Source organism: Saimiri boliviensis, chromosome 4 (genome assembly GCF_048565385.1).
Source record: "Saimiri boliviensis isolate mSaiBol1 chromosome 4, mSaiBol1.pri, whole genome shotgun sequence".
NCBI classification, from domain to species: Eukaryota; Metazoa; Chordata; class Mammalia; order Primates; family Cebidae; genus Saimiri; species Saimiri boliviensis.
The window spans coordinates 150435633-150454586 of record NC_133452.1 but is presented as its reverse complement, the minus strand read 5'-3'; the positions used below and the strand labels follow the sequence as shown (position 1 = coordinate 150454586).

Below are 18954 nucleotides of genomic sequence, written 5' to 3'. Positions count from 1 at the left end.
TAGCATAAACATGACTTGTTTTTGTTAAACTTGAATTTTGCTAAAAATAGAGAGACATCCGTAATGATAAAAACACTTTATGTAGGGGTGAATGGGTGAATGGGTGATTAGTGCTCGAGTGTCCAGGTAAGGCCATTCCCTAAAAGCAGTGCTCTTACATGTAGTGCTCATGAACAACCTCCACCAAGACCAAGTGCTGATTGATGAAGACAGAGGCTACTTAATTACAAAAGCCCAAATAAGTTGTGGGTCTTGGTGTAATGACCAAATAATCCATGGGAATTGGAGACAACAAGCCTCCATTGGGTTAATTTTTTTTTTTTGAGGTTGCCATTAATCTTATGAAAGTAATAAATGCATAAGGTGATCCTATAAAGAACAAACAGATAAGAAAAATAGAAAACAAGCTGGGCGCGGTGGCTCAAGCCTGTAATCCCAGCACTTTGGGAGGCCGAGGCGGGTGGATCACGAGGTCAAGAGATCGAGACCATCCTGGTCAACATGGTGAAACCCCATCTCTACTAAAAATACAAAACATTAGCTGGGCATGGTGGTGCGTGCCTGTAATCCCAGCTACTCAGGAGGCTGAGGCAGGAGAATTGCCTGAACCCAGGAGGCGGAGGTTGCGGTGAGCCGAGATCGCGCCATTGCACTCCAGCCTGGGTAACAAGAGCAAAACTCCATCTCAAAAAAAAAAAAAAGAAAAGAAAAATAGAAAACACTCAACCCATCCTCAACCTTCTGGGAAGTTGAACGCGCTGCTACACTAGAAATGGTCATGCCATGCAGCATGCTATCTGGTTAAGTAAAGAGTGGTTTGTAGCGGTACAGATCACATGTGATAACACCCCCAAGAGAAATAGCCTAGACCATCCAAACCAAAACTGCTGTGTATCTGCTGAAGATACCTTATAATGAACAGCATTACAAGTCTTATCCCAGGCACCACTCTTCTTCAGGAGAAGGTATGATTGATTGAAGGCCTTTTGTGAAAGTGCAGAGATTTCCTAATTAGGCTGCTTATTTTAGCTCAACACCTGAGAAATGACTCTGATACGAATAAACTGGTAAAAGGAGCCCGCAAGGCAACTGTCAGGCAGGAGGGCGACACTGATGACCAGGAAGATGACATAATTCAGACTGGCCATTTGGCTGCTAAATCTGGACATGGAAACTGGGGATAGAAAGGTAACTGGAGACTGCGTGGATAGCCACTGCTCTAACTAGAGCCTTAACTCCCAGGATGACCCAGGTGCCACCTGCACAGTTCACAGCCTGGTGAGCAGCCCGAGGAGAAGGATGCCTCAGTCCTGTAGCTGCAGCCACAGGCCTGGTTAGCGCAGCACTTCTGCTGGGGAAGTCCCTGCAACATGCCGTGATGGGAGCGTGCAGAGCCAGGGTACATCGGATCTCCTCCAGCTGCCTGTGCAAACAGATCATCGAGGCAGTCCAGATGTGTGGAAGGCTGGGCACGCTTTACACATAGACTTCTTTGTGTCTTCTCACTGGACGGAGTAAAAACACTCATGAAGACCCCTCAGAGAGCGAGGAAGGTTTGCACGTTTCAACACTTAAATTCTTCATGTCCTGTGCAGATACCACATTGTGGCAGCTTATAAACGATCCGAACAGTTCCTTTAAAGTCTGTTTTTAGGTACTATAGCAAATTAAAGAGAAACTGAAAATACTCTGTATGTTAGTCCTAGAGAAGACAAGTATCTGAGAAGAGAACGGAGTCCATGGTGCCAGACCCACCTCTTTTACAGGATTCCATGGTAAATACAGAGGGGAAATACTGATGAAAGAGATGTCAAGTTGCTTTTGGTTGGGCAGGGGGAAGAACAGCGAGATTAGCTGATATGGCAAGAGGAGAACAATGACATCAGCTTCCCATTTTGGAAATGTAACTCAGCAAGTAGTTTATGTGTCCTATGCAAAAGCCTGCCTGAGAAGCGGCAACTGAAAATGTGAGGACAGAAATCACTGATCACAGGCTTACAATGTCACCTCATTCATTTGGTCAGGGTGACCACGCTGCTGTGCTGAATGCTAGCAACCTGCTTTGCAAAGTAGTGACTTTTCCAGCATGTTAGCGGCAAAGTTGAGTCTTACATTCCTCTTTCTGAACAATGATCACCTCCAATTATTTTATTGTATTAAGAACTCTTAATTTGAGACCCATCTCTTAGTTGAGCACTGGAATGAGTAATTAAGGGGGATTTAGTGGAGAGCGTCATTAAAAAGGTGGTGCAGAGTTGAGGGAAACCAGCAAGGCATAGTTCATTACTCCAGGGCAACAGCACGGGGCCGTTACCATTTTTGGGCCTGAAGGAGATCGAGTCCTCACTGGAAGAATAACACCGCCAACCTCTAGTGGGGTGTTTAGGGGGATAAATACCCTAACATCACTCTTCATGCCTTCCTGACTCCCACCTGGGCCTCCCATTAGTCCAACCCAATGAGAAGACAGAAGGAGAGTGACACCTTAATACAGTCCATAAATATAAGCCACTTCAGGCACAGAATGAGATGGGAAAACATGGAGAGTGGATTCAATGAGCAAAATAAAAGATTCAGTCCTCCTCTATTGCCTCTCTGCATCTACAGTTGTTTAGATAAAACTATTGTGATTTCCACACAAGAGACACACAAAACCCTTTCAGTTGTATCTACTCAGGATAATTCAGTTATATTCCCATTGAAAACTTAAAACATTATTGTCAGTGTTCTTCCTATAAGCCATAAGGTAGCAGGGGAGAAAGAAACAACTAATATAAAACAGCTCCACCTTCATAGCTGGTCAAGTTGATCATCATACCTGCCTTCTTTTGCTCATCCCATGTTCCCTGACATTCAGCTTGGCCTGTGTTTTCTCTGAGGGTGTAACTAAACCTTCGTTTTTGTGGGATTTGAGGGCTTAGTCATCCTGTGATTATTGGGTTGCCACAGTTCTTTTACCGGAATTGTTGGGCAAAAGAGAAGTACTCAGAGATATTCTAGGGATATGCTAAGTTCTAAGCACGGTCCTTCATGCCCCATTGTGTAGTAATACAGGGTGGTGAAAGAAGGAGGCTGACTGATCCACAGAGTGACTTATCCTAATGACTGGATTATTAAGCAGATTCTCTGATGTCAATACTGTCCGGGCATTTATAGGGGATACAAATATCTATATATTCTTTGCTCATTCCAAAAGTTGCCTATCTACTATTTCCTCCAGAACTTCTTGCAACTTTCCAAGTCCTTATCTAGCAGGCCAACTCATCAGCTACCTCCCATGAGTTAATGTAGATCCATAATTGTAATCATCACTCTTTCCACATGACATGGGCAACTACATACAGTGTATGAAGTTAGACCCTCTGGGAGATTTTTCCTTCATTATTATCATTCAGGGATCACCCCACATGGGACCATGAGGCAAATTCTATGCAGACAACAGGCAGCTTCATCTATAAACCTAGCTCACATGGTTTCCCCATCCGTTGTACGGTTTTAAGGAACTGCCACATAGTCATGGGTATGGGTCCAGGCAGAAGTTACAAAGCCGTAGGAGCAGGTACCCTGGGAGTCTGAGATACTGGCTTTTGCAGTATACTTGTGCCTCTTTACCTCCTCAGGTCTAGTTTTTTATATTCATTTTTGTTTTACAATGAAATGCTATGATTCAGTGGATCAGACAATACCCCGTTAAAGAGAAGTTGGGGATGTAGAGTCATTTAGCATCCCACAGTCAGACATAATCTACTTTTAAAATAAGGAATTGTTGGCTAACAAGGACATATCTTTATTCTAAAATCTAGAACTTGTCTGTGAATATCCTCTTATGGTTTTCCAGAAACTTTTAAGAACCACAGATATTCCGAATACTATTGGATCTGGCAGGACATAAGACCCAAATGTCAGGACAGCTTGCAATATGTGCCATAAACCTGCCTCATAAACTTCCTGCTCTTGCTACTTCCTGCCCAAGAGGCCTAATTAGCATAATGATACCAAAAGTATTAAGAAGTGTTAGTGTCTTTATGATAATTTTGGATTTGTCTATTTCACCATTTACTTTTTTCTTTAAGTTACATTTTTGGTACACATAAATATTCAGAGTTGTAATTCTTCTTGCTAGATTTACTACTTTGTCATGGCGAAATGTTTTTCTAGTTAATAATTTTTCTGATATTAGTACAGACTCTCCAGCTTCTGTTTTTTGTTTGTTTGAAATGAAGTCTCGCTGTGTTTCCCAAGCTGGAGTGCAGTGGTGCAATCTCGGCTCACTGCAGCCTTTTTCTCCTTGGTTCAAGCAATTCTCCTGCCTCAGCCTCCCTAGTAGCTGGGATTACAGGCATGTGCCACCACATCTGGCTAATTTTTGTTGTTGTTGTATTTTTAATAGAGACAGGGTTTCTCCATGTTGGGCAGGCTGGTCTTGAACTCCTGACCTCAAGTGACCCACCTGCCTCAGCCTCCTAAAGTACTGGGATTACAGATGTGAGCCACTGGAACTAGCCCGCAGCTTCCTTTTGATTGATGTTTGCACCGTATATGTTTTCCTATCCTTTTATGTTGAAAATTTATGCTCTTGTAAGTAAGTATCATATACTTTGATTTTCTTATTCAGTCTGACAACAGTATTGATTTATTGCAAGTATGATATGGTTTGAATGTTCCCACCAAAACTGATGTTGAAATTTAACTACCAATGTAATGGTAATGAGAGCTGGATTTTTAAGAGATGATTAGATCATGAGAACTCTGTATTTATGAATGGATGAAAGCCATTGCCATGGGAGTGGGTTTCTGATTACATAAACAAAATGAGAGTTTGGCCTGATTTCCTCTCTCTATCTGGCATGTGCTGGCTTACCCTTCTACCATGTCATGATGGAGCATTAAAGCCCCTGCCAGGTGCCAGAGCCATGCTCTTGGAATTCCCAGCCTCTAGAACTGTGAGAGGTAATTTTTTTTTCTTCATAAATTAGCCAATCAGTGGTATTTTGTTATAGAAGCAGAAAATAAACTAAGAGTATTTAGTTCATTTATATTTTATATAATTATGGATAAGTTTGAATTAATATTGACTACCTTTTTGTTTGTTTTCCATTTGATCTGCTATGGTTCTCCTTTTTTCTTATCTTTTTTGGAAGTAATCAATATTTAATTTAATTTTTTCTTCTACTGTTAGTTTTCATTGTTTTATTGTTCCATTAGTAATTATAATCAGCATTCTTGACTTCCCACAGGACTAATATAAATGATTGTTTTTACCACTTTACTTACACTGCCGGGAATCTTTGCATTCCATTTACTCACAGTCACAGCTGCATTATTATTGTCATATATTTTCAGTTCTGCATACAATTTAAACTCTACCACACATTAAAATTATTGTTTTGTCCAGTTAGCATTTGTTAAAATTTCCATATATTTTCTTATTAAACTATTCTTTTTTCCTTCAACATTTCCATGTTTCCATCTGGAATCATTTTCCTTAGGTCTGAAGGATTGGACTTAATGTTCTTTAGCTTTTCCTTTGTGTAGTTTGTTTTTGATTAATTCTTTCACTCTGCCTTTGTTTAAAAACATGCATGTTTCTCCATTTTTAAAGGATATTTTACTGGATATACAATATCAGATTGGTTGTTTTCTTTTAACCATTGAAAAATATTATTCAATTGCCTTTTAGCTTTTGCCACTTCAGATGAGATATACCTCTCAGTGTGACCACTGTTTTTTTTTTTAAAGTAATAGATGTTCCCCCAGCCACCAGCTGCTTTAAAGATTTTGAGGTTTTGATTTTAAGCAATTTGACTATAATTTGCCTCTTTGTGTTTATTCTGTTTGAGATTTGCTATATTTTTCCATTTCAAAATAGCCACCTAATTTCTTTTTATATATCTGAATTGTCTATTAAAGTTATCCATGCTTTCATCTACTTTGTCCTTCTTGTTATATTTACATGAGCAGAATAATCATAGTTTTACTAAAGCCCTGGTTTGGTAACACCACCCTATTGATCGTCTGTGGGTCAGCATCTACTGTATGATTTTTCTGTTATTAGTCATTATTGCTTCCTTACATAACCAATAATTTAAAAAATGTTTTCCAGGTAGTGTGTACTAAGTAGTCACTCTAGAAGATGTTACCTTCCAACAGAGGCTTCCTCCTGTTCTATTAGGAAGACAAAGCAAGGTTTTGATCAATTCAGTTTAGTCAGAAATTGAGCTGGATTGCTGATGAGTTGTGGTGTAGTGAGAACCAGTTCCTCTCTGGTTTGCCTGTGCCCCTAGAATATTGACCTCTGGCTTTTTGACTGAAAGCCTGAAGAGTCTCCATGTCCTTGGCACCAAAACTTTTGAGACTAGCTCTGCCCCATACAGATTCCATCCTAGATCTCTAGCTTTCCATCCCATGTCTTCAAAATCTGACAGAGATCTTGAGAAAAGTGGCTTTGTAGTAAGGTCAGTTGCTCGCTTTGTTTCCCAAGCACAAGCCTGTGAGAGATTTTACTCTGCCTTTCAGAATCTTTCATCTTAGTTCATCAGTCTTCCATGTAGCAGCAGAACCCAGCTAAAGCTCCATGGGAGAAATCTAGTGGTGCATCCATGTCCTTGTGATTTCCAGCCTGTCACACCAGCTCTGCATGGTTGCTACAGTTCTGCTGGTTTTCTTTCTCTCAGTAGAGTCTCTCTGCCTATCTAAGCTCAATCTTCAATCTATGCCCAGAATTAACAAAATGTCCCTAGGATAAAACAGAAAATTGGCTGGACATTATAAGTGGCTCTCAGAAACATTTCCCCTCTCTTCACTGGAAAGTAGTACTTTCAATTCTAGCTTACACAATCCCTGGTACTTTAAAAACCACGGTTTTTATGATTTACCCAGATTTTTGTTTTGGTGAAAGTATCAACCTATAGCAACCTACCATATGCAGCCTGGAAGCAGCAATCTTACTTAATTTTATAGATGTTTTCATGGTTTAGTTTGAAGTCACTAATATGAAACTTTGTTACTGCTATTATTTCTAATTTATCATTTGTCATCTATTTTCAATAGGCATTAAACCAAAAATCTGAACACTGCAATCAAAATTTATCATTATAAGCATTAAATCATTAAGGAACTGCTGCATCAAGTAGCAAATCAGTGGAACATAATAGAATTCCAGAAATAAACTCAAAGAGATATTCACATTTAGTACATAATAAAATTAGCATTTTTAATTTGTAGGAAAAAATATGCATATTAAATAAGTTATACTAGGAGAACTGAGGAGCTCTTTGAGGAAGCAAAAAAGTATTGCCCAGCAGGGCACAGTGGCTCACACCTGTAATCCCAGCACTTTAGGAGGCCAAGAGGGGATGGATCACCTGTGGTCAGGAGTTCAAGACCAGCCTGGACAACATGGTAAAACCCCATCTCTATTAAAAAATACAAAAATTAGCTGGGCATGGTAGTGGGAACCTGTAATCCCAGCTACTTAGGAGGCAGGGGCAGGAGAATCACTTGAACCTGGGAGGTGAATGTTGCAGTGAGCCAAGATCATGCCATTGCATTCTAGCCTGGGTGACAAGAACAAAACTGGTCTCAAAAAAAAAAAAAAAAAAAAGGATTGTCCATGCCTTTTTCCTTGTTACCAAAATAAATTCTTTTTTTTTTTTTTTTTTTTTTTTTTTTTTTTTTTGAGACAGAGTTTCGCTCTTGTTACCCAGGCTGGAGTGCAATGGCACAATCTCGGCTCACCGCAACCTCCGCCTCCTGGGTTCAAGCAATTCTCCTGCCTCAGCCTCCCGAGTAGCTGGGACTACAGGCGTGCACCACCATGCCCGGCTAATTTTTATATTTTTAGTAGAGACGGGGTTTCACCTTGCTGACCAAGATGGTCTCGATCTCTTGACCTCGTGATCCACCCGCCTCGGCCTCCCAAAGTGCTGGGATTATAGGCGTGAGCCACCGCGCCCGGCCCAAAATAAATTCTTGATTGATACAGATCTAAACAAGAAAAAGAAAACCACAAAATACCCAAAAGAAACCAGAAAAATTTTTATATATACAATCACTAGAGTGACAAGTGCAAACTATAAATCAAAGCCCATACTGAATTAGACATCATAAAAGAAAATATTGACAAATCTGACAAATTTTTCATGGTAAAGCATGACAATCTAAGTCTCAAAATGAACAGCAAATTAAGAAAAATATGTAGAACTCATGCCTGGCAAAGAGTTTATTTTCTTGATATACAACAAATTCCTATAAATCAATATGACCAAGATCAACAACCAAATGGAAAAAAATGGACAAAAGATATAATTAGTCACTGCAGATTCTTAAACATATGAGAAGACATATATCCTCACTCACAATAAAAGAAATGCAAATTAAAATTTCCCTGAGATGCCAATTGGAACTATCAGATTCACAAGGATTAAGCAGTTTACTTATAAACAGCGATGACAATGTTGGGAAATAAGAACTTGTATTGCTTCAGCAAGTGTAAACTGATACAACTTCTATAAGGAACAATTACCAAGATCAGTTTCCCATTCAACAAATATTTATTATCATGTCACTATATGATAGAGGCCATGATGTTCTGTGAAACCTTACAGGCGAGCTGAGAATACAGAAATTCAATGAGCATCTATGATAAAAGGTGACACATTTAAAGTGAATGCTGTTACTGGATACTATGGCAACATCAGGAAAAACTTTCCAGAACTATCTTTTAAGCTGAATCCTGAAAAAAGGGAATTAGCTGGTTATGCAGATCACTTTCCTACCTTTCTCTGTCCTGCTATGTATCAGAGGGGACTGCATTTCACCGGCCCATTGTCCTCCAGTTTCAATGCAATTCAGCCAAAGGAAATCACTGTGGGAGAGTGGCTAGTAAGGGGTGGAGAAAAGCTGAGTATTTCACCTCACTCCTTTTTGTCTCAGAAGGATCCCAAGCAATGGTTGAATCTTCCCCATGGCTCCAGAACTCACAAGATAGCCCCTTTCTCCCTGGTCCATGGCTCCTGCTCTGATATTAGCATCTATCTGGTTCCTGGGATCACATAACATCATCTCCTCCCTACATCCCTCCAGGACTAAGGGTAGCAATGATTTATTGTTCTTGGCAGTCTTTGAGTCACATCAGTTCCCTTGCTTGCTTTCTCAGCTTTTCTATCATCTATGTGATCAGTTCCCCTGTATTAACTTTTTTCTGTCTGAAACTACAGTCGTTTCCATTTGCTAGAGTAAACTTGAGCAGACTAATACACCAGACAAAAAGGACTAGTACCCCAAGAAGGGGAAATAGCATGTCCTAAAAGTAAGTCTACCTAGAGGAAATGCGGCAGAAGGAGGTAAGAGAAAGGGGAAGCAGAATGATTCAAAATCAAGTGTTTTCAGGTGATGACATCCATTGATGAGAATGTTTTCAGGAGGATGACTCTAGCAGCAGTGTGCTGAATGGTATAGAAAGGGAAAGACTGGAGGAAGATGGTCCAGTTGGGAGACTGCAGTAGCAAAGTAGACAAATGATAATGACGTATGAAGGGAGGCAGTGCAGTGGAGATGAAAAGTGAATGTATTGTAGGGACATGTGGGAATAATTACAAGTGGAGTTTAGTCATTATTCAGATGATGGGTGGATGAATGGAGAAAGAGAGGGAAATGAAACAACATTGGTTTTTTTCCTCCATTATTTCTTCTTCTGGTTGCACAGAGGGTGTGACACTATAGATATTTTTTTCAGTACTCCCATTTGGGGGATCTCTAAGTTCTTAATACCCTGTAATAAAACAGCGGAAACATTAGGGTATTTTCATGTCCCTTTTCAAGTCTTTGATGACTGGGTTCATGAGAAAAAAGCAAGTTACTTAATGTCTAAACATTCATGTCAAAATTCTGAAGCAGGTTAGTGCCACTGTGTCAGAAACAAGTGAAGCCTCTGTTCCATCCATCAGTTTATTGAGGTTGGTTATACAAAGGGATCCTTGTACAGTCCAGACATATCCATAATAAGGAAAATGCCTAAGTCGCTACTACAAAGCATCACTTAAAAAAATTTATTGCTGTGTCTCCAAACCAGTTTCCAATTATTTATGAAATTATTCTAGGAAATTGGAGTAAAATGTGAAAAAAAAATAAATAAAAGAGCAAAAGTAGATAAGAGCCATTCATAGTCCAGTTAAGGAAGGAAGGAAAAGGGGCACTCTAAAGAGAATGGGCTATAAATCTTTGTCAAGGTCCTAGCATTTGAGAACTGAAGGTCTGTCATTTACAATTTGTCTCCCTTTTGTAATGAACTGTTGGAAAAAAGGTGGTTTGGAAAGGTGAAGGAAGAACAGGGAAGAGCAGACAGTAACCACAGTAATCCTGATTTCCCACTGTAAATCATATAGAATTCTTCATCATCATGAAGGGCCATGAGAATCTGGTCCACTTCCCGTAGTGATGTTGCACTGGAGCACTCAACACAACTGTGGGGTCACATGCCTGAGTTCAAATCCTGGCTTTACAGTTTGGTGGCAACATCATTGTCACTACTAATGAGGGCAGTTACTTAATGTCTCTGTGCCTTAGTATGCTCATCCATAAAGTAAAAGATTAATAGCAATATTAGAAAAAAAAATTCTAATTACAATAGCATCAAAAATAATAAAATAGGGCTGGGCACAGTGGCTCATACCTATATTCCCAGCACTTTGGGAGTCTGAGACGGGTGGATCACCCGAGGTCAGAAGTTCGAGATCAACCTGACCAACATGGAGAAACCCCATCTCTACTAAAAATACAAAAAAATATTAGCCAGGCCCGGTGGCACATGCCTGTAATCCCAGCTACTCGGGAGGCTGAGGCAGAAGAATCGCTTGAACCTGGGAGGTGGAGGTTGCGGTGAGCCAAGATCCCACCATTGCAGTCCACCCTGAGAACAAGAGCAAAACTCCATCTCAAAAATAAAATTAATTAATTAATTACAATAAATAAATAAAGTGGGAATAAACTTAACCAGGGAGATGAAAGACCGGTACACTGAACTCTTCAAAATATTGCTGATGTCTGGGCACAGTAGCTCATGCCTGTGATCCTAGCACTTTGGGAGGCCAAGGTGGGAAGATTGAGGTCAGGAATTCAAGACCAGCCTAGGCAACATAGTGAGACCCCATCTTTACAAAACATAAAAATAATTTTTTAAAGCTGAAATTAAAGATACAAATGGGTTGGAAAGATATTGGTATTCATGGATTGGAAGATTTAACATTGTTACAGTCTCCATACCACCCAAAGCAATCTATAGATTCAGTGTAAACCCTAACAAAATCCCAATAGCTTTTTTTTTTTTTTTTTTTGCAAAATTAGAAAAAAATCATTCTAACATTCTTATGGAATCTCAAGGGAATTTGAGTAGCCAAAACAATGTTAAAAAAAAACAATATTGGCAATCTCATACTTCCTGATTTCGAATTTTACCACCAAGCTACAGTAATGAAAACAGTGTGTTACTGGCATAAAGCTAGAGGTATAGACCAATGGAATAGAATAGAGGGCCCAGAAATAAACCTTTGCAGATTGGGTTGAATGATTTTTGACAAGGATGCCAAGACCATGCAGTAAAGGATAGTCTCTTTAGCAATTAATATCAGAAAAACTGGATATTCACATGCAAAAGAATGAAGTAGGACCCTTACCTTATACCACATGCAAAAATTAACTCAAATGCATCAAAGCCCTAAATGCAAGAGATAGGCTGCATATAGTGATTCATGCCTGTAATCCCAGCACTTTGGAAGGTCAAGGTGAGAGGATCCCTTGAGCCTAGGAGTTTGAGACCAGCCTAGGCAACACAATGGGACCCCATCTCCACAAAACATACAAAAATTAGTCAGGTGTAGTGCATCTATAGTCCCAGCTACTCAGGAGGCTGAGGTGAGAAGATTTCTTGAGCTCAGGAAGTTGATGCTGCAGAGAGCCACCATCATGCCACTGCACTCCAGTCTGGGCGAAAGAGTGAGATCTTATCTCTAAACAAATAAATAAATGGAAGACACAAAGCTCTAAAACTCTTAGAAGAACAGCAAGACTAAAGGCATGTGAAGCTCTTCGAGCCTGGAACTAAGCAAAATCCCTGCCTCAGTCATACATGGATGGCTTCATGGGGCAAAGGATGGGCTGCTTACTTTACCTAGAAGTGCAGCAGATAGAAGAGTTTATTCCCTACACCTCATGAAAACAAGACTAAATTATCAGGGGAAAAAAAATGTACATGTCTAAAGACAGAAGGACCACTAAAATCACAAAAGCTTAAGAATTGAATCAAATCTTGTAGTTCATGCTGCCAGTGAGGGAAAGACCCTCAACTACATCTAAAACATTCCAGTGATGGGAAACCTGCTAGCCCACAGCACAATCCCCTGCCTGTTCCAAACTCTAGCACCTTGCCTGTTTCCTCGGAGTTAATCTGCTTCTTTACAGCAGCTACTCTTGGATCTACTGCCACTCTCTTTCAAGACAGTCTTAAACTATATTTAGAGATATCTATGATGAACCTTTTGGCAGATGTCTTCCTGCTCACAGCCAGCAAAAGGTGGGCTCAGCAAGAAGCAGATCAGGACTGTGTGATGACTCTATTAAAAAAGAAGCTAACACACAATAAGCCTGCTTTGTTGATGGCACAAGGGAGGTATCAGTCTTCCTGTGTTCTGTATATTTCAGAAAATCCACAGAGCTTTGTGTGAATCAGTGAATGCTTGTTGAATAAGTGAATGAATGAAGGGCAGCTAGCATGAGGGATCTAGAACCGCGTCATACAGGAAACAAGCAATCATGTTCATATTCCAAGTGTAGGAGTGAACGCTAAAAAAATTCATCCTTAATATCTATGTCCAAGCTTCCAGAGGACTGTTATTGAGAAGAGGGAACCTTTTCTTTTGATACTTATTAATTCAAGTCTAATGCTGTAAGGGACATGCAATGGCCAGAAGAGTTGGTCTAACACACATATACATAATATATTACAGTGCTTTAGAGGTGAGAACTAAGGCAAATGTGCAGAAGTTACAGTGATCTTGACATAGGCTCAAATTAAGGAAGACCTATTTTAAAATTAGAGCCAACAAAGGACAAGTCTTCCCAGAGATCTGACCTCTCCCTCAATCACAGTGCTCTAGGAATTGCTCTCCAAAAATACCTACATTAGGTGAGAAGAACCCCAGGTAGTACCCAAAGCTGAGATCCTATGACTTCCGTGATGTCTCAGGGCAGCTTCTTCAGTTTTGCCAGCACTGTGGGATATTATACCCTGATCAAACTCCTGTTCCTCATAGATTCTTCTGGAATCCATTCCACAACAGAATGGATTTTATCCCCATTTCTTAGGGTTAGAACTGATTGGCCAAAGTGAAACTTTCCCCAGAAGTCATCTACTCTTACTAATTTATATTTTTGCTTAGAGATTTCTAACCACACAGAATGTCTACGCCCTAGACATTATAGAGACTTCCAGACCCTGGAAATGTGAGCGAGAGAGGGATAATCTCACCAAAAGTTTCCTTGTACGTGTGTGAATCAGATTAAGTAATGCTGTAGCACTGATATGAATGGCATCACCAAACACATAGATAACATGTGTCCTGTCCCTAAATACCACCCCAATGCCTTCTGGCCATTTTTCTGTTTACTGTTCCATGAGGTGCAATGGGAGACGTGACTAACACACACACACAGCCCGTGGGCATCTCAGCACCAAGGAGAAGGTCAATGGTAACAACGTATTTTTCTAAATGAAAACTAAATAAATATACAAGGCAAACACAAACATTATCTTCAGAATGTCCATGCTTGAAACAGACCTGTAATTCTGTCACACCTCATTTAGAAAAATTAAAAACAATATAGTACATAAATCCCTTGCTGAATTTAGGAAGAGGGAAACTGTATGCTGACTGACTTGAAGCCTCTGATGGGGACAGAGATGCTCTGGTGCCATTCTTCTTCCCACCTTCCAAGCCTGAACTCACTGGGTGACTCTAGGCAATGAGTCAGTCCTTCTGTGCCTGTGCTTTTTTGAGAGTAAGACACACATTAATAGCACCTTGGCCCCCATTCTGGGCTTTTGTGAGACGACAAATGTTGTATCTCTTCTATTAATCCCTCTAGATTACTTCCATTAGATTTGTCGTGGTCCCTGGCCAATAACACACAAAGCCTTAGACTATCATATCTGACCTCTATACCAACCATGGAAAATCAATATGACTTTTTGTGCATGTGTATTTTCACCAATTAAATTTAAAATGAGGTGCTAAATGAGATTCTTGGTGTGCTTGCCATCTAAGTCCCAGATTTGGCAAAGGATAAGATGCTGCCCTTGGGAGTTAAGGCCTCAGATATGGTATCAGGTTAGTAAAGACGCAGCTCCAAGGTTAACTCAATTGCTGAAACATTTATGGTACTTCTCGGTTGATTATTGACCTTGGGTGCTATTTTAGCAAGCTGCAATGACCTGAAAAGATAACACTGGGAAACTGATGATTCGAACTTTCGTAAGAATAGGGCACCTTCCCTAGGCAATGCAGTAGATTTTACTAGTGTTCTTCTTGAAGCTCTGTTTTTAGAAAGGGGTCTGAGTTTCTTGAGCTATACCATACTTCTGTTAACATTCATTTCAGAAAAAGGGCCAAGTAAGACATGCTCAAAGATTCTCTCTTCTGTCACTTTTATTACTTTCCTACTTGAAATGGAAAAATTAATCCAACTGTCCTAAATCCCCTATTGTCATTCCTTCAACAGGCATCTGTCAAATTCCTGCTCTGTATTAGACACTGAATTAGGTACTGAGCTGAACTTGTAAAGAAGAAAGTAAACACGGTTCCTAGCTTCTTGGCACATGCACTAGTGAGAGAGGTCATAGAGAAAGTAAGAACAAGAAAATGAATAAATAATTATGAGCTGTGATAATTCTAGCAAGTAAGCAAACAGAGTGCAGTGATACAGAATTACAGAGAAAGAAGGTGGAGATTATATTGGGTGGAGAGGTAAACCTGGAGTGTCAAAGGATGGAGGAGCATCTTGGCTGGGAGTTCCAGGGAGGTCGTTCCAGGGAAAAAGGAACAGCATGTGCGGAGGCTCTGAGACAGGAAAGTTGGGAATGTAGGAAATTTATTGCTTGTTAATCAAAATACAGTCTGCACAGCAGCAGCAGCAGCAGCAGCTTTAGAGAAGTGCAGAATCCTAAGCCCCACAGATCCCAGGTAACCTGTTTTCATATTGAAGTTGAGGCGCACTGTCAAAAAGCATAGGTTCCAACCATGAGAGCACATTGAAATCACCCGGAGAGCATCAAGAAATCCTGATGCCTGGGTCCCATCCCCAGAAGCTTATTTGGTATGGACTGTAACTTGGACATCGGGATTTTTGTTAAGCTCCCAAGGGATTCTAAAATGCAGCAAAATTTGAGAATCGCTTACTGGAAATTTGTGAATCAAACGCTTGACTCTATAGCTTTCCCAGAGATTTTCGCAAACAGGCTGTAAGCAGGCACAAATGTTACCCTCCTCCCAACGAATGCCCTGAAAGGGCTACGTTTCCTAGAAAAATAAAGCGAAATCATGAACCATTCAGAGAAACGAATTCAAGGATCACTATTCCAGGGACCAATTAAACTCTTCTGTCTGTCAGGGAGCCACTAATTTGGGCATTTTTGTGAATTCCGTGGAGTTGTAAGGGAATCTGGCTAGTGGCTAGACACAGGTGAGAAAATGCAACCCTGAGCTGGACTCATGGAAAGACAGCATAATTTTCAGATTTTCTTTCTCAATGACAGAGAGCCCACACCAAAAAAAAAAAAAAAAAAAAAAAAAAAAAAAAAAAAAAAAAAAACCCTCTTCAGGACAGTCTGGTAACATTCTTGACTAATGAGCTCAGAACAGAATGTCCCTGCCCTGGTATTATCGAGGAAGACTTGAGGGAGGGGCGGTGTGGAAGAGTACAGGGTGTGATGGAGTGGAAGATGTGCATAGCACAGATCTGTGGGGAAGCCCCCTGGGTATTTCCTGCACCTGTGCGTTGCAAGCAGTAATAGCCAACAGTGCGTGCATACATTGGAGAGTGCAACGCAAACCCCGTGTCAAGGACCATTAAGTGACCACGGGCACAGTCAGCTTCCCATTGCCCAAGAGTGGCCTGAGGAGAACTGAGAAACTCAGAGCAACCCCTGCACTCACCACAGGAGGTTGCAAAAGATTTTTAGGAGAATAAGGCTCATTCATTTCCTCCTTGCTAAGGCCCTCAGCTTTTAAGACCTCTTCCAAATACGGCTATACTAGGTAAGGAAGAGTCATGCAAGTTGGGTAATAATGTAAATTGAGACTGGAGGAAGGGGCAAGAAGGGAAATTTGGAGGACACAAATCAGTGTCTAAGGGGTTCCCCAACCTTGTGGGAGAAACCAAAGATTTTGATTTTTAATAATAAAATAAACAATATCCTGGTATGGGGGAGATACTATGAACTCCCAAATTAGCTGCATCTATCCTTTCTGGCTTTTCAACACACTACTGACTTAGCAGAATGAACAGCTTTCTAGCTGGAAGCTGCCCATTCTAAGGCACAGGCACTAAATAAAGTTACCATGTCTTAAGGGTCATGAAGATAGCTTGGCTAAATGTGCCTAAGCGGAATTGAAGAATTACATGGGCTGAAGAGTACATAAATGTATATCACTTTCTCACATGTCTTTAAAAATGAGACTGTCAGAATTCAATGTGAACTGAATAATTGAATATCAAGGAAACAGCATATTCTTTGGGAGTAAATGATTTTCCTCAGTAACTTGTATTTAGTGTACTTCTTCTGCAGATTTCCTAAAGAGCTGGCAATGTAGTCCCTGCAATGGCTGTGTGCCCGTGGTGCCCATCTGTGAGTACAGCTATGTAAGGTACAACTCTTGATCAGTTCCACACCTGCACCTGGACTGCGGCAAGAGACCAAAGAAAAACACACTAAGATGCTGCCTGGTTCCACATTAAACTCATGACCACTGAATACTGCCCACCAGAGATTCCGTGTGTCCAAACCCCACTCTCTCCCACCATCTTTGATGTTTATTTTCCACCTTCTTTCTTCTAAAATTCCTCTCTCTTCCTCAACTTCCTATTTCATTTTTTAAAGTAGAAATTAAAGAGAAACCCCCCATTCTGCCACCATCACCGCTACCTGGTATCTGTGCCAATCCATACATTCTGCTTTGTCTCTGTTTTGCCACAGGCACGCTGTCATTACTGCTAACCAACAGCAACAATGATACTTAGGCGTTAGATCCCACCCCCTCCTATCATCTCGAGGAGTGAGCCCACTCTCCTGCGTCATCATCATCTCCCCTCCCTATTAGAGGATTCCCGTCAATATGTCAACATGTTATAAAGCCCCCCCATCTTTTTAATCCTCCTTTGTCCTCCCCATCTCTCTCCGTGACCAACTAACTTCCCTGCTTCTCTTGAGAGCAGAACTTTTCAGAGGACTTTCAAAAGATGTGTCTATTCTCCTTATCTCTACTTTTCTTCCTTATTCTTTTGTGACCCAAATCTAATTTGGTGTTTGTCCCCACCACTCTATATTAATAATTTTTATCAAGGTTACAAGAGACTTCTTCATCATTAAATCTAATGATCAATTCTTGATTTTCATCTTATATAAACTAGTAAAAGCATCAAAACCTATTTGGTTTATTGGGCTCTTAGGTCTTCTCTTAGCTTCTAAAGAACTTCGCAGTAGCTTTGCTGCTTCTTCATCAGCTCTAACTTTCAATTTTGAAGTACCCCTAACTCTTCTCTCTCCACCTACCCTCACCCAGTAGGTGACCTCATCCAATTTCATGGCTTTAACCATCTTCTCTGAACTTTACCCTGTACATCCTTCTCCTTACTTGACATATCTAATTAGATGTCAACTGAGCCAATTGAACTTACTGTATCCAAGTCCAGATGCCTCAATTTCCTTATCAAATCTGCTCTTTCCCCCAGTCTCCTTAAACAACAACTCAATTTTTCACTGGCTTGGGCCAAAGACCTCAGAATCGTCTTTGGCTCCTCTCTTTCCCTTATTCTCCAATCTCATAACATTTAATTATGCGGTAAATTTCATGGGCTCTATCTTTAAAATATATTCTGAACAAATCTGATGATTTATTGGTACTTTAGCTCTGCTGTCCTATGTCAAGTTATCAGTATCTCTCTCCTTGATTATTTTAGTCACATCCAATGTGACCTACCTGCTTCAATATTTGCCCCCTTATTTCTCCATAGGATTGTTAGAGTAATCATTTTAAAGTATATGTCCCTCCTCTGCTTAAAATCTTCTAGTGGCCAGAGCCTTTTAATGACCAACAAGTTCCCACACAGCCTTACCAGCCATGCCCCACCACGCACCTGTGCAGCCCACCCTCTGCCCATCATGCATCTACTTTCTCACTCTGCTCCAGCCACAGTGGCCTCCTGGCGACTCCTAGACATGCCAAGCAAGCTCCTAACTCAGGGCATTTGCACTTGCTTGTTTGTCTGCCGGTCTAAAAACTCTCCCCTTTACCCTGTTGTTAGCTAAGCAGTTTGCTACCTTTTGCCTGGTGGTGTCTTCTCAAGTGTTTCCTGATCAGCAAAATCTTCCTTTGTAAAATACCAGTTTCCACCCAGCATCTCCTTTCCCCTTTATCATGCTTGAGTTTATACCTGTAGCACATGTGATCATGTTATATATCATACGTACTTCCTTACTACCTGCCTCCCTTCATTAGAATATTATCTCTTTCAGAGCAGAGGTTTTGGCTTGTTCTTCCCATATTTATAGCACCTAGAACAGAATTGGTCATGTAGAACACGCCTCAAAATTTGTCCAATGAGTGAATGAAGGAGTATAGCCAATTTAGTCATTGCAGCAGTGGAAAAATATCCAACAAGGAAAATCAGTCTTCACTATCAAAG

The 18954-nt window shown here is 40.5% G+C and overlaps 1 long non-coding RNA gene across 1 annotated transcript in view; it reads right to left on the bottom strand.

The window, feature by feature from the left end:
- The window catches only part of LOC141584173 (uncharacterized), a 38208-nt gene extending 19553 nt beyond the window's left edge, over window positions 1–18655 (bottom strand). The window contains exon 1 of the long non-coding RNA XR_012517111.1: window positions 18590–18655. This is a non-coding gene — a long non-coding RNA (uncharacterized LOC141584173). The remainder of the gene's footprint in view (window positions 1–18589) is intronic.
- Window positions 18656–18954: the final 299 nt, after the last annotated feature.